This window comes from Acomys minous (genome assembly GCF_964271855.1).
Source record: "Acomys minous genome assembly, chromosome: 5".
In the NCBI taxonomy this organism is placed as follows: Eukaryota; Metazoa; Chordata; class Mammalia; order Rodentia; family Muridae; genus Acomys; species Acomys minous.
The window spans coordinates 55,546,828-55,564,290 of NC_140494.1; the positions used below are offsets into that span (position 1 = coordinate 55,546,828).

At 37.6% G+C, this 17,463-nt stretch overlaps 1 long non-coding RNA gene and 1 pseudogene across 2 annotated transcripts in view; one reads left to right on the forward strand and one right to left on the reverse strand.

The window, feature by feature from the left end:
• Nucleotides 1-17,463, reverse strand: part of LOC311597285 — a 517,710-nt gene that overhangs the window by 409,479 nt on the left and 90,768 nt on the right. The gene's annotated exons all lie outside the window — the stretch shown is intronic.
• Nucleotides 4,974-6,957, forward strand: LOC311597222 (exonuclease V-like; annotated as a pseudogene). The gene has a single exon. The product of its transcript is annotated as an exonuclease V-like (transcript).

The following is a 17,463-nucleotide window of genomic DNA, read 5'->3' on the forward strand; positions in this document are numbered from 1 at the left end:
TTGAATTGCCAGAGTAAATATATTTTATGCTCTCTAATTGTTAGAACCGTTGCTTACATTAAATTTATATAGGTTTGTTTTTCTGCTTTTCTTAAAGGTTTTTAATATACAGCTCAGTCAACATCATTAAAATAGTGTGAGGCAGTTTTATCTGAATGTAGTTTTTTCCCAAAATGTAACTTTTTTAACCTACACATATAAAGGATAGCATATTCGGTAGGATTCTGCTAACATCATCTATATATGGCATGAATAAATCAGTGCTACAGCTTATAAAATATGCATAAAATATGTGTAAAGAGCTACAAAACAAAATGTTAATACACATTTCTAGATTAAAAATAATAGGTCTATTTATCAATTCATACATATATATACAGATATTTAACTTAACAGTAAACACCAAACATAGTGTCATAACAATTTTAATTATTACCCTGAATATGGTTATAATAGGATGAATTTATTTTGAAATGTTATGTAGAGGTAATGAGTTATAAAAGACATTTGACATAACACATTGAGAGTCAAAATTATTTTGCCATTACATGAAATTCAGTAAAATCTTTTTATCACTTTGTTGCTAGATAAATCTATATTACCCAACATTGTGATGCTATGCCTGCTTCTAATCCAATTGCTAGGAGTTCAATCCCAGAAGCCAAATAGTGAAAAGAGAAAAACCAACTCTCAAATTCTTGAAAATTACCTGACCTTCACATGCATGCATGCACACATGGGTATGCACATGTGTGCACATATACACACATTCACATACACACACACACACACACACACACACACACACAAATAGTAGTACATGAATGTAATATAGTTTGTTGCTTTAAATAAACATTTTTTATGGTTTATCATATTCAATTCTTTGTTAGGTAACTGAATCTTAAGGACAATTGAGATGCTGTCAATCAAACTCCAATTAATGTTCAGAAATCTTTATGTCTAGGCACAGACTCCAAACACATAATGGCCCACACTACAGAAGATGGTTAATAATGAAATGCTTATCACTGGTTCCACATATTCTGTAATGGTATAAAATCTATAGGAGCAACTGGATCCAGAGAAGATCTGACCTGAGAACTAATGTTTGAAGTGAAACAGTTTTCTATTTTTAAATTTTCATATAAGGTAGTTTATTGAATTTAATTCCCTTCATATTTCATCCACTCTCTGTCATCCTTCATCCACCCACATTAGTCACAGTTATCCCCTAGAGAGTTTTAATCCTACTTTTATACTACATATACATAGATTTTATATATCTATATGAAATCCAGAAACTACATATGAGAAAACTAATATGATATTCATCTTTCTGAGATTGGCTTAAGTCGCTTAATATGATTATCTCCAGTTGCAACAATTTTCTGCAAATTGCATAACTTTATTCTCTATCAGGGAAAAATAAAAATAACCCTTGTGTGCATATAGAGGTTTCTCAAAATAACTAAAAATATATCTTCAATTCAACTCAGATAAATCATGAGTTTATGAATGAAGTTGGTACAATATTGTATTTGTATATTTCATCCAGATTTAAATATTACAAAGTTAATTATAAAAATACAGATGTAATAATATTTTCGACTAAAAAGGTTTCAATTCTTTTCTTGAATATGTACTTAAATACTTAATAGGTCCATACTATGTTGATATCGGTATTAATATAGAGGCACAAAAAGTAAAATCAGAAATTAAATTTATTCCTTGTAATTTTATCTAAAAGTCAAATTTAAATATTTTTACAAATATAATGTAAAGCTTTTTGTGACATTATGTTTTTATTAATTATTTGGATTTTCATATCATACATACTGATCACATTCATTTTCAAGTCTTTCCACAACTGCTCCTTCCTCTTTTAACCTCACCCCACTACAAAAAAACTTTAAATTGGAAAAAAAGGGCCAATTACAAATTATGGTATCTCCCGTATGAGCATATTCAGGGGGAGGAGATCCCCCTCAGACACAGACATAGGGGAGGGGAGTAGGGGGGGGAAGTGGGAGGAAGGGAGGGATGGGAGGATACATGGGATGGGCTAACAACTGAGATGTAATATGTATAAATTAATAAAAATGTATTAAAAAAAAACAAATTATGGTATCTCTATACTCACTGGAGCATGGTCAAACTCTCAATGGTCTGACCCTTAAATAGAACTGAACCATTCCCTTTCCACATCACTACCAGAAGTTGTCAATTGTGGAGAGCTAACTTCAGCATCCTTACCACATTTTTTAAGAGTTATCTTCAATGGCTTCATGTTTAGGCTGCTAATTTTGGGGGTTAAGGCATGGGTGTGAGTAGGTATTTTCACAAGAACAGTCTTTGTCTCTCTTTTTATGAACAACGCCTCTGTAACCATTAGTATTACTGCAAAGGTAGCATACCTATTTTTTGCACTCATTGGGAGCATAGATCATGGATTTCCATGCTTTCTGGAAATGGCACAAATACAAACACAGACTCTTGCTGCAGCAGAACCATGGAGCCATCAAGACATTTAGAGGCAGCTTGGACCACATGCATCACCATGGAATCAGGTGGCAGCATGGGCAATTCATATAAATATGACTTTAGGCAGCAGCACAGCCCATGGAAATCAACATGACTTTAGGATACAGGACAGGCCATGGAGTTCTGTGTGGCTTTTGGTGATGACATGGGTCATGGACAGCAACACAGGCCTCAGATGCAGCCAAACCTCATCCTAAGACATGGCCCTCAGTGGCAGCATGGATCCACATATAATCACACCCTCATGTGGCAGCACAGGCCTCTCACGTCAGCCTGGTCCTCACTGCCATCTTGTTTCCAGATCTACCTTATTCAACAAGGCACATACATCTACCTTTTTCCATCTTTCTTATCTCTGCATCACAAACTTGCTCACCTTAGCAGTGCCAGACAGTCTTGTAGTTGTTTTTATGTGTGTGTTTTCATGTGTGTGTTGTAGGTAACTATCCATATGCAATAATAAAAATAAAATGTATGTCTTTTAGTTTGGGTGGTTTTGGTTTTTTTGGTTGCTGTTGTTTTGGTTTTCTGTTTGTTTGTTTTTGTTGTCATTGTTTTTCGAGTCATGGTTTCTCTGTGTCTTGGCTGTCCTAGACTCACTTTGTGGACCAACTGTTCTTGCATTCACAGTGATCCACCTGCCTCTGCTTCCTGAGGGGGCTGGGATTAAAGGCCTGTGCCACCACACCCAGCTTTCGTTTATTGTGTGCATTTTGCAGGTAGTAAAATATTTCCTACTAAGGATTTTTTATTATGCATCAATATCAGATTTTTCAAGTTCTAAAATAATTGAGGAAATGGGTATGTCAATATTTAGTTTTGTTGATTTGGAAACTAATTAACAATGTGTAACCAATCAAAAGTCCATTTTGAAATAGCATTATATATTGGCCGTAATGTGGTACAAAGGCCATGTTCATTTTAAGGCTCTTGAAGCAGTACAGGCCATGGCAATGATAGTAAGGACTTAATTAATGAATTTCAGGATATAATCCAAGCTTCTAAATATATGTCCTCATTTGTCACCCACGGTCTATTTTCCCACTGAGTTGGCTTGTCTTCGGTTTTCCAGCTTCTCCCTAGTTTCCTCCCTTTTAAATCAGCTATCTCTGTAGAGGATTTTTAATTCAGCAACATGGCTGCTCTGGCAAGGAGTCACATCCAAAGACTTAGGTCAGTGTGATCTAGCTACAATGTAGACACCCCACACACATTTAATCCCTCTTGTTAGAATGTAGACACACCCTTAGTAGACAGTGGAAAATCAGAGAAAGACTTGAGCAAATAGGATAGCCACAACTCTGTAAGAAGAGCACAGGAAAGAGAGGCTATTTATGAGTCCAGGGAAAGGCAGTTGAGTTTGGAAAGTTGAGTTCAGTCAGTCAGTTGGGAGACAACCAGTTGAGAATCAGTGCAGTAAATGCACTGCAACTGTGTGGAGTTGAGTTAAGTGCAACTGAGTTCCCACAGAGACAGAGGAGGAAGTTTTACCAGGACAGTTTTACAAAGACAGGTCCAGGTAAATACATAAAGATCCAGAGAATAAGAAGATTCCAGAAGAGTTAGTTTGAGACCAAACATAGCATTGCAGCAAGAAGCTGAGAGAAGCCTGGTTGAGTCAGTCAGCTTGAGGAAGAGTTTAAACAAGAAGAGTTGAGTAGAACCAGCCAGCCATGTTTTAGAATGTGCTAGAAAGGGTAAGCTTATTTATCAGTAAAACTCTGAGATGACAATCATATGAGACAAATAAAAGTTAGTTTTGCATATCTCCCATTTAAAGAACTTGAACACACCCACCCTGCGTATACAGTATACAAAATTGCCCTCAGAGCTTCTTTTCCATGATATAGAAGCTATGTTATTCCATGTACTTGAATTTATACCAGACTTATGTTATAATGGGCCATGTCTTGTTATAGTATGTGCCACAGTTGAACAGAAAGTAATGGAAAAATAAATAAAAGAATGAAAGGTTTCTAAGACATTATGATAGGTAGATTTGGGCCCAGGGGTCTCGCTCAAACTAAGGCACCAGCCAAGGACAATATAGGCGGTAATCCTTAAACCCCTACCCAGATCTAGCCAATGGTCAGAACATTCTCCACAGTGGAGTGGAGAGGGGGATATGACTTTCTCACATACTCTGGTGCCTCACCTTTGACCATGTCCCCTGGATGGGGAGACCTGGTGGCACTCAGAGGAAGGACAGCAGGTTACCAAAAAGAGACTTGATACCCTATGAGCATATACAGGGGGAGGTAATCCCCCTCAGGAACAGTCATAGGGAAGGGGAATAAGGGGAAAATGGGAGGGAGGGAAGAATGGGAGGATACAAAGGATGGGATAACCATTGAGATGTAACAAGAATAGATTAATAAAAAATAAAAATAAAATCTCAAAAAATATTTAATAAAAATACACTTGTTGGGCTGAGGGGCCGCCCCTTTGGGGCGCACCCTCCATGCGAGTTTCCCATTTTGTGTATTTTGAACCCCGCATGACCCGGGAATGCCTCCAGGTGCCTGGGCTAAGTACATTTGAGGGGCAGGTGGCACCCCAGGGGGACAGTGGCTGAGGCGGGGCGGGTAGTGAGTGGAAAGCACACCTCTGCCCACGGGGAAGCAGGTAATGAGTCAGGATGCTGCAAAGGATAAAAGCCCTGGCAGGCAGCCGGAACCCATCAGTGAGCTGAGGCACTGTTGGGAACCTGGAGGACAGCCAAGTGCAGGGATTGGCTCCGGTAGCCCCTTGCTCAGACTGGGAAGAAGGAAGAAGTTATGGAGACCTTCTCTTGGAGAGGCCAGTGTTAGGAGGATTTATGATAGCTGTCTGTCACTGCAGCGTGACGCAAGTGGAAACACCATAATGTGAGGGAGTGCTCAAGTGAAAAAGAACAGAGCAGTCTACATTCTATCGGAGCAAGGCTCCAAATGCCTACTCATCTCCCCTCGCTTTGCCATTTTAATATATGCCCTTCCCTGTAAGGAGGGAAGTCAACCAAGGCGCAGGAATTTGCGAGCCTTTGACTACGTTTGGTCTGTTGCCATGTGTGTCCCTCTTTGTTCAAACTAGAGCTGTGCCATGGCTGAGACTGAGGAAGAAGGGACGGCATCGGCAGAAGCCTTGGGGTTCTCAGACTTGAGTGACTCGGAGTTGGTGGAGTTTCGCCAAAGAATCATCCCTTTCACTTAACGAGCCTGGCCCTTCTTCCGAGCTTCCTGGGAAGGATGGCCAACCCATAAGCTTGCAAAACTGGAAAAAGGGATTGGATGTCTTGTCACCCATGGAGAGATTCCACTTGAAATATTTATATGTCACTGACCTGTGTACTCAGAACTGGTGTGAACTGCAGATGGTGTACGGGAAGGAACTTCCTGGTCCTTTGACGCCTGAGAAGGCAGCTGTTTTGGACACTTAGCGAAAGAACTGGAACTTCATGACCTTGTGACCGTCCCTATCACCACTAAAGAAGATGCTTGGGCAATTAAGGTTCTGAACATACTATCAATGATCTCCACCCTGCAGTCAGAAGGGCGCATCCGAGAGTTTCCAGTGTTTGAGGAAGTGGAGGGAGTATTTCTTGTTGGAGCGATTGATGCACTACACATTGCACTACACATCCAAGGGGGAACTCGAGCTGGCTGAACTCAAGACACGTAGGCGCCCTGTGCTCCCCCTATCAGCCCAGAAAAAGAAAGACTGTTTTCAAGTTTGCCTATACAAATATATTTTTGATGCCATGGTACAAGGGAAAGTGACTCCTGCTAGCTTAATCCACCACACAAAACTGTGTCTGGAGAAGCCCCTGGGGCCTTCAATGCTGAGGCATGCCAGGCAAGGCGGCATCTCTGTGAAATCTTTGGGTGACCTCATGGAACTAGTTTTCTTGTCTCTTACACTGTCTGATCTCCCAGCTATTGACACCCTAAAACTTGAGTATATCCATCAAGAGACTGCCACTGTATTGGGCACAGAGTTTGTAGCCTTTGAAGAGCAAGAAGTGAAAAGCAAGGTGCAGCATTATGTGGCCTACTGGATGGGCCACCGAGATCCTCACAGTGTTGATGTGGGATAGGCGTGGAAGTGTCGGTCCTGTGACTACATAGACATCTGTGAGTGGAGGAAGGGCGGTGGAGTGCTCAGCTCTTCGTTGGAGCCCAAAGCCAAGAAGTTGAAATGAATGAAAGAAATCTTGAGCATATATCTATTCTTAATATACCTGTGTAAGAGGGCCTGTCTCTCAGCTTGGCTTTTGTAGATAATGTTTTTTATTTTTATGTCTAAACCTTTAAAAACATTCCAGCCCAGGGCCAAGGATCAGGAATGAATGGAGAGATTTGGAGTTATTTTGATCTTGGAGCTTTGAGATGAATCAAGATGTGCATCACATCTGCTGCAAAGGCACCCTGTCACTAATCACTGCTTTCTCAAGAAAATTTGTTGGGTTCAAGTAAATCTTTATTTTTTTTCTTGATAATTTTTTTTTTACTTTTTCATAATAAAAATTAAACACTACCTAGAAAAAAATACACTTCTTTATTAAAAAAAAAAAGAATGAAAGGAACTAACAAATCTAAGAGCTGGTGCTTTGAGAAGATAAACAAGATTGAGAGACACTAGGGTCAACTAAACCAAGTGAACCAAATGTGGAGAAATGTATTTGGTGAGAAAACTGTATGTATAGGTTGCTCTCTATAAACTGACAGCCTGGTCCTACTGCCAAGGACAACACCCACTCAACTCAATGAACATGGACAAAGAGAGCTGGATCCTCATCCCTATGTCCTGCTTTGGTGTGAAACTGTACTCTACAGGCTATGGATACAGAAACATGAACACCAACCCAGCCATAGGACATTTGACCTACAATTTGTCCTGTCTCCAAAATATGCTAAGACAATGGTATTCTCCTTGAGAATAGCCACCGAATGCCTGGTTTGATTCATGGCCAACTCCACTGGAATGAACCCAAATCTGACACTGCGTGGGTAATCAAGTAGAAGATACTAGATATCCCAGAGACATAGGGTAGAACCAAACACTCCTGGTCATAAACAAAACAAAAAAAAGAAGAAGGAAATAAAATGATTCCTAATGAAATTCTCTTGTACTCACAGTGCCTTATCCCGTCGTTATCATGGAGGCTTCCTCTAGCTCCGGATGGGACTAGGTACAAACACCAACAGCCAAACACGCACAGAGAATCTAATTTGGAGCTCCTATCAGAGCTCAGGGACTCCAATGGAAGAGAAGGCAGAGCATTTTAAGGGCCGTAGGAGATGGAGGACATCAGGAAATCAAGGCCTTTTGAATCAGCTAACCAATTTCACAGAGACTGACACAGTGAGCATAGAGCCTATAGGGGATTACACTGGGTCTTCAGTGTATATATTGTAGCTTTTAGCTTAGTATTTTTATGGGATTCCTGAGTGTGAGAATGAGTGGGTCTCTGACTCCTATGCCTGCTCTTGAGACACTTTTCCCTCCTTTTAGATTGCCATGACCAACACTGATATGATAGTCTTTACTTCTTATTATTTTACTTTATTTTGTTATGGTTTCTTGTTATCTCTTAGAAGCCTGTTCTTTTCTAATCAGAGACAGAAAGGAAATAGATCCCAAGGAGAGAAAAGTTAGAGAGGAATGTGGAGAACTACAATGAGGGGAAACTATAATCGGAACATATTGTAGAAGAGAAGAATCTATTTTCAATAAAAGAAAGAAAAGGAGGAAAAATATACCAAACCTATTTTTTTTTTTAGTACATCCTAAAGTTTAGCATTTTAGGTGTATGAATCACATGAACTATGAATTGTAAAAGGCCCATATATTTTTGGACATACTTTCCCAACTTTGAGAGTTAACAAGGCAAGTGCTTATCTACTATCATAAAATAACTTAGGATGATTTATTACTGTCATCCAGGTGAAAGAATAAATTTCACCTGCCCCTCCCAACCCTGTATTAACTCAGACTCTTCATATTACATTTAGCCAACAGTCACTGAATGCTAACCATTACAATGGCCGTTTCTATGAAAGGCGCTTAGGTCTTGGGGGCACCTGTTCAGAGCAATGAATAATGGCTAACGATGAGAGTTTGCCTGGGGGTGGTATGGGAAGAGAGAGTATATATTTTATACAAAAATTTCTCCCCCAAAATGATTAATTCCCAAGCGCCTACAAAATATTATTTGGTGCTAAGCTAGATCAATCATGAATTCCTCCAAAGAAAAGTTTTCATCATTCAGTTAAATCACAGTTGAGAGATTTGCTTGGAATTTATCATTTATATCACAGCTGAAAAAATAAACAGATTTAAAACCTTTGAATCAGAGTGAAACTGCATATGCAAGAGTTCTTTCTTGGCATCCTGTTTGCATTATGCGAACTGGAATGATTTACTGTCATTGTGCTCACAGCCAGAAAACTGCCAACACTGGTTCTTAACCAGGAGCAGCAGTAAACACGCACCACGTGGGCACTGACATAAAATCTAATCACTTCCAGGAAGCTGCAGTCAATAGATGCTTTTAATTGTTGATTTTAACAGTGCGCTAACAATATTTTCCTATAGTGCCACTAAAATTTTACAAAATGTCTTCTGTTTATGAATTAGAATTGCTTGGGAAGGTTTGCTTTTCTCCCACGTGATAGCAAATGGCTCAGTTTTACATCATTTGCATCCCATGATTATTGAAGTTCCCTACCCAAATGGCACATGTTACTCACTTACATCTCTTTTATGTTAGACTCACTCATTCATAAAACTCAAGATACAGAGTACTGTGCACTTTGTAAATACTAATGTCATGAAATGAAAATATTTAAAATTATTTCTTTTATTGTGAAGGTGGATAAATTATAAATTTTATTGCAAGTAGGATTTTTTAAATGTTTCTTATTGAAGAATCAATATTTTAAAATTTAAATTAGATACCCATCCACTTAAAGCTCTTGCCACAGAATCGGACTTGATACACATTTCTTGACAACTAGGTAGAAGAAGTAAGCTGATTCCTGAAAGATTTTTTATAAAAGCACACACACACCATCCTGCATACACACACACACACACACATATATACATACACACACACACATATATATATACACACACACATATATACATACACACATACACACACATACATGCACATATACACAAACACACTCACACTTGAACACATGCACATGCACATCCATGCACACACACGCAAATAAAAAACAATAACAATATTCATAATAAAATCAAAATTGTAGTGAGAAAAGGATGTTAAAAGATATTCACCACCAGCAGTGCTGTACCCTGCCAATTCCAACCAGCATCCTTCTTCCAAATTCATGTCCACTTTTAAAAATATATATTTTATAAACCATTGAATCTAATTAGTTAAGCCTATATCCATATGGCTGTAGGATCAAATGAAGCATGGTCAAATTTCCAGGGGCCACATCACTAAGGAAAACTGCCTCCTCCCTCCCCTCCTCCTCCCGTATTAGAAGACAATGTTTGTTTCACTAAGGTCATCTCCAACCAAGGACCTCTGGTTCTTACAACTTTCTTTGTTTTTTTTACACAGTGTACCCTGAGCATTTTTGTGATTGTGGGACTATGGATTCCCTAATTATGATTGAGTAATCCACCATTGCTCTTTCTTTTAACTTTGATGAGTTTATGTATCGGTATATACTGTATTCCACTGCACTAAGAACTTTCCCAGATGAGGATTCTCAAAGGCAGTAATGTGAGAGACAGGCGTTTAGAATGCAGTTTGATGTATGTCCATTTGGAAAAAATATTAGTTGGTTCCCACCTAGAGCCCATAAACTTTCAACTGTGTGTGTGTGTGTGTGTGTGTGTGTGTGTGTGTGTGTGTGTGCGCTTCTGTTTAAATGAAGTTTTCTTCAAGCAAACCTCCTAGAAACTTTAGATTGCCAAATAAAAAGACCCAAAGTGACATATGAGACACCATTTCTCAAAATGTGGCTCAGATTCACCTGAACTACTTAGAGACCATTTATCATTGAGAAACCAAGCTGGTACTAATCTGAGAGCATCTAGTGCCAAGGGAATTGTACTGGAAAGCAATGTGGTTGAACCAAATAGTCATTTTTTTTTTAAATTAAGAAGTGTGGTGATTTGAATGAGAATGGTCCTCATAGGCTCATATATTTGAATGCTTAGTCACGAGGTAATGGGTAATGGAACTACTTGACAGGGATTAGGACATGTTTCATTGAAGAAGCAGTTGCGGCCTTATTAGATGAAGTGTGTCACTGGAGGTACTTTGAGGTTACCAAAGCCCATGTAAAGCCCAGATTCTTTTCTTCTGTCTACGGATGTGGATGTGGAAAAGCTCCTTTTCCAGCACCATGTCTGCTTGTGCACTGTCATGGTTCTTACCTCTGAAACTGTAAGTCAACCCCCATTACATGCTTTCTTTCATAAGACTTCCCATGATCATGGTGTCTCTTCGCTGCAATAGAACAATAAGACAAGAAATGTGTTAGAATCCTGATGATGAAGAACAGCAAGAAAACCACAGACTTTGTGTCCAATGAGAGTTACTTGAATATCATTGAAAAAATGTTGTTGTGGTTACTGGCCATTGTCAAAGAGTCACACACTGGGTTATATTCCTGAACCCTACTTAAACAATGCAAATACAGCCCACGTGTCTTTTTTTTTTTTTTGATATTTATAAAATCAACTAAGAAAGACATAGACCAAAACTTTGGATAGTGAAAACACAGAGGCAACACTTACATAATCCAACACAAGAACTGCTTCCTACCTCATGTTCATTCTTAAGCTAAGAATACAGAACAATAAATGTATATAAGAAGCTTCAAAAGAAAAACACCAAATCACTTAAGAATAAAAATGCAACAGGATGAATCCTAAAATCCAGAGAAACAGCATAATTTTACTCAAGCCCTGAAATTAAGCAATTGCTAATCTATACAGTAATATTCAGAAGAGCGATCCTTGCAAATCTATAGAGAGATAAATACAAGATAATCACAGGTGAAAGTAATTTTTAAACACTAACTCAGCATTGCAGAAGATGCCTAGAGGAATCCTACACACCAATGGGGAATAAAGATGTTTCCAATTATGAGGACTTAAGAAAGATTAAATCTCATGATAAGAATAGATAAATAGATGAATACAGGAATGAGTCAACATTTCAATTTACCCAGCTGGCAAACCTCTAAGAAAAATAAACCATTAAGAACAAAGAATCAACAAGGAAAGAAACTAATGAAACTTAGAAATTAGAGATCAGTTACCTCACAAGATACCTAAAAACAATCCTGAACAATAAAATAACTGCTGGAACTATCACTATTTTTTATTTCAGGCTATAGTATAGATCTATAGTTATAAAAATCACATGGTTTTAGCATAAAATGGACATGTCGATCAGTGGAAACAAATTGAAGACCCATACATAAATACAAACACACATGGGCACCAATTTTTGATTAAACAAACCATAAATGCACACTGGAAAAAAAGTCAGCATCTTCAACAAATGGTTCTGGTTAAACTGTAATTTGCATGTAGGATAACTCCAAAAGATCCATATTTACCACCCTGAACAAAACTCATTTTAAGTGTATTCAAAGACCTCAGCATAAAAGCAGATACATTGAACTTTATAGAAGAGAAAATAGGAAATAGCCTTGAGCGCATTGGCACAGGAGATGACTTTCTAAACAGAACACCAGGAGCATAGCCACTCTATAGAGTTCCTCAGGAAATTGGGAATGAATTTACTTCAAGACCCAGCTGTACTATTCTGGGTCATATACCCAAAGGATGTTCCATCCTACTTGAAGGCCACTTTTTCAATCATGTTCATTGTAGCTTTAATCATGATCTCCAGAAACTTCAAACAACCTAGATGTCTCTCAACAAAAGAATGGGTAAAAAATATAGCTACATTTATTCAATGAAGTATTACACAGCTTTTAAAATAATGATATTATTAAATTTACAGACAAATGAGTACAACTAGAAAAAAAGTCCTGTGTGAGGTAACCCAAAGTATGAAAGGCAAATATGGTATATATCCACTTATAAGTGGTTGTTAGCCATTAAGTAAATGATAAAAAATAATATGTAGATCCAGAGAGGTTAGATAAAGAAGATCAGTCTATGTGACACACTTGCATCTCCCTGGGAAAGAGAAAATAAGAGATTTTATGGGTGGACTGGGGGTGGTGGAGATGGGAGTAGGAGGGATCATGTTGGGAAGGTGATAATATGGGGAGAGTGAGGGAGTAATGCCTGAAATTGCGGGACACCCAGGGTGTGATGTAAAACCCACTGTAGTGGAAACTTCCTGGAATCCATGAAATTGATCTTAATAAATACTGCTAATAATGGGGGATACAGAATGTTAATTGCCCATCTCCTGTAGCCAGGAATGGCCTCCTGTGAAGTGACTGGATTGCGTTCAATTGCATTGTTGGCCATGATGTTCCCATGGAAACCACAAATAGTCCAGGCCGATGCCAAGACAAAGGGATGCTACCATCAAACTGACAGAGGGTCCCCCATTCCTACGGATGACATCCACACTACTCATGGAGCATGGAGAAGTTGAGCGGGTACCTACATAGGAACTGTACTATTTCTAATCTTTTGTGGGAAGGTACTCTGCAAGCTATTGAAATAGAAATGTGGCCATCAACAAAATCTTTGACCTACAATCTGTCCTGTCTTCAAATATGCTAGAGTAATGGTAGCACAGAACTTTTGGGAGTAGCCAAGTAATGTCTGATTTGAGTTAAAGCCCACTGCAGGAGATCAAACTCATACCCAGCACTGCTTGGATAACCGTGAAACAGAGACTAGATAGCCCTTATGACTGGCCTAGAAAAATTAAGTAAAATAGTTCCTAACGGTATTCTGCTATACTTATGAATCAGCACCTTATCTAATCATCACCAGAGTCGCAGCCGATGAGAACATATGCAGATGTCCAACAGCCAGACAATACGTGGAGAGTCTAAACTGCAAATCTCTATCAAATACCTCCCCCCTCAGAGCTAAGAAAATCCTGCTGAAGAGGAGATAGATGGAAGAGTTGTAAGAGTCAGAGTGGTGGGAGGACACCAGGATAACATGGCCTTCTGAATCAACTAAGCAAGGTGCATATGAGCACACAGAGACTGAAGCAGCAAGCAGCAGCAAGCACAAGGCCTACCTGGGCCTATACCACTACTCCAGGTCCTCTCAATATGTGTGTGTGTGTGTGTGTGTGTGTGTGTGTGTGTGTGTGTGTTTGTGTGTGTGTGTGCGCGTGTGTGTGTGTGTGTGTGTGTGTGCGCGTGTGTGTGTGTGTGCGTGTGTGTGTGTGTGTGTGTGTGTGTGTGTGTGTGTGTGTGTGTGTTCTATATCTCACAGCTATTAGTTTAGCATTTTATTGGACACCTGAATATGAGAACAAATGGGTCTCTGACTCTTCTGTCTGATCCTGGGACTGTTTTCCTCCTGTTGTGTTGTCCTGTTTAACTTCAATATGAAAGTTTCTGCATCATCCTCTATTTTATTTTGTCATGTTTTGTTGTTATTTTTAGAAGCCCGTGCTTTTCTAATGAGAGACAGGAACAGAGTGGACCCTGAGGGAAAGTGTAGTGGGGTGGACCTGTGAGAAGTAGAGGAGAAACTATAATCAGATATATTGTATGAGAAACAAAATCTATTTTCGATTAAAAAAATAAATAAGCTGGGCATGGAGGCAAATACTTTTAACCCCAGCACTCGAGAAGAAAAGGCAGGTAGATCTCTGTGAATTCAAGTCCATTGTGGTTTACAGAATAAATTCCCTGAGAGCAAAGACTTCATAAAGAAACCTGGTCTCAAAACACCAAAATACAAAACACCAAAAATAAAAATATATATTATTAAAAATGAATAATAAATAAGATAATTCCAATTTAAAAGTTTTAGGCTATTATTAAGGATTATCCTGTGTTTGTAAAGGGGCAGTTGTACCCTTTATCAAGGAAACTTCTCTTTGGAAAAGAAGCAATTACAAAAGAGCAGACCGTGCAGCACATTCTAAGCTAACAAACCTCCAATACAACTCATGCACCTCAGACTCAGGAATCTTTTCAGAATAAAATGTGGACAATTGTAAGAGACAGAGGATCAGGAATTTTTTTTTCCTGAAACTGTGTTTCCTAGAAATGTCAGACTCTACTCACAAAGTTCCATAAACATGGCTGCCTAAGAAGTGGTCAAACAGAAAAACAACAGGCATGAGAGTTCATATACAGTAATGGCCAGGAGGCTGCAGTTCTTCATAAAGAACTACAGGGACTTAAATAATGGTGAGAGTAAGAGAAATGGTCCTTCCCAGGGAAGAGCATACCAACTGGTTTTCCAATACTAAATGACCAGTCCTGAATATGTAAGTAACGTTATAGAATGAGCTGTTTGTATTTATATATTTGTGAATTTATATGCATATCTACACATTATGTGCAAAAATAATAAATGAAAAAGAATCTGTGCGTTTGAATAGAAAAGAAGGGATGTATGAGAGTGTTTGTAAGCAGGAAGTTGAAGAGAGGAATAATGTAATAATATAATAATCTTAAAATAAATAAGCAAATACTTACGCTTTAATTAACAAAATAGCCAAGTTTTAACTCTAGGAAAAAATACAGGATCTAGCTGTTTATTCACTGTGATGTGTGCATTCCTCTGGAAAGAACTAAAAAGAAAGACTAAAAGAGAAATGTTGAAAAAAATGAAGAAATAACATTCTAAGAAAATGGAATGTCAATCCAAGATAGAATAACTACAGTTATTCTTCAAATAACTACTAGACTGGATAAAGATCATCACTACTAAAAATGGAGTAAGTACTCCTCCTAAAAAGTAAAACAACCTTAAATATATGCAATGAGCATTAGTGCATCAAATTTCTCAAAGTATATATTACTTTATATAAAAAGGACAGTTACCTCCAGATAGAATAATAGTAAAGCTGAGAAATAAACCCACAGATTTATGGACACTTGATTTTTGACAAAGAATCCAAAACCAAACAATGGCAAAAGACAGCATCTATGAAGGGAGGGGAATAAGGCAGAAGAGGGACAGAGGGTGGGAACGGGAAGATAAGAGAGATAAAAATATATATATTTAAAAAAAGACAATAAAGAATTTTACTTCCCCGTGGACATAATAAATCATCCAAAAACTTAACAATAACTAGATTTTCATTGTATTTTCCTTTTCATTCCATTATGGAAATGTTGCTTATTAAATTTTTGTTTCAACTATTTCCATGACATCATTCAACAGTGTGTGCTTTAATCTCCGTGGGTTTTGTACTTCCTACTGCTACAATATCTTGATTCATTCTTTTGTGATCAGAAAAAATACAAGATGTTAACCAATTCTCTAATAGTTGTTGAGACTTGCTCTATTTTCTAACATTTGTTCTATTTTGGAATTGGTTCCATGGGCTCCTGAGAGTAGTTTTGTCTGAAACGTAAAAATCATATTTCATGGAGACGCAGCAAAATAATAATTTAGCTAAATTAAAATAACTTTAAGGTCTCCCTAGATCAGCAAATATATATTGTACCCTCCGATTATAATCTGTAGCCAAGGACTAATCACAGGCAACCTTTTAATAGCCTCCAACATATTATTTAGCAATATTAATGCATTAGGACATCCTTATATTTTCATTATCATTCCTCTTTCACTAAAAATCATGCAAATTGTCACTACTTTTAACACTACCCACTTCATTTTCAATTATTGATTTATGAGTATCCATTTCATACCAGCAACATAGATTTGTATTTCAAATATGCCCCATAAAATTTGTTGGAATATTACATCTGTTTCCATATAACAGTGGTATGGTAGGTTCTATAGGCACACATGCATGCAAATCTCACGGGCGTACTCAATGGAATGTTCATGATTCTGTATATAAAAAATGACATGGGGCACTGGAGAGATGGCTCAGAGGTTAAGAGCACTGTTTGCTCTTCCAAAGGTCGTGAGTTCAATTCTTAGGAACCACACAGTGGCTCACAACCATCATTAGGGAGATCTGCTGCCCTCTTCTGGTACATGCAGGCAGAAGACTGCATAAATAATATATATATTTTTTTAAACGACAGACAAAAGCCATTTGTTAGGAATAGGAAAATGAGTCATAGTTTTTGAGAGAAGGGTTTTTAACTGAAGCTACTGTGATACAGGAAGTTGAACCAACACATAGTTGAGCAAGGTTTTACATCTTATAAAACTGCATCAGAAAAGAAGCAATGTGTTTGAAGGAGGGACGTGGGCTTGGTCATACAGCAGCATAAACCATGTTCTACTATAGTAAAAATGATTACATAGTTCATAAAAAAACAAATACTGAAAAATGCTTTCTTTTTTAAATAATCCAATGATTTTTCTAGCATTTCTGTATGAAACTTCAATTTAGAATGTTGGAATTTTTTTTAAGATATTAGTCAAACATAGAATTTTAGTGTCTTCTCCAAACTGACTGATATGTAGAATAACTTCAGTCACAGAGCATATTTATCACAATTATGTGTTAATGAAAAACTAGTGTATTAATTTAACTTATCTGTTTCATAAAGTATTCCAAAAACAGTTTAAAGGTTGGATAATGTGCTCTCTGAGTACATTTATGTTGTCATTAAACCTCACACTTTTTAGTACAAGAGTTTTCTTTTGAATATCATATATTATTGTATATATTGTATGTATGCACAATATCACATTTAACATTCTTGAACTTTCAATTTATACTTTTAAACAGAAACAATTTAACAATATTTTAATAATAGGACAGTATCTACATAAAAAAGTACCAATTAAAATATTGTAATATAATAATTCTTTAAATTTAGTGGATGG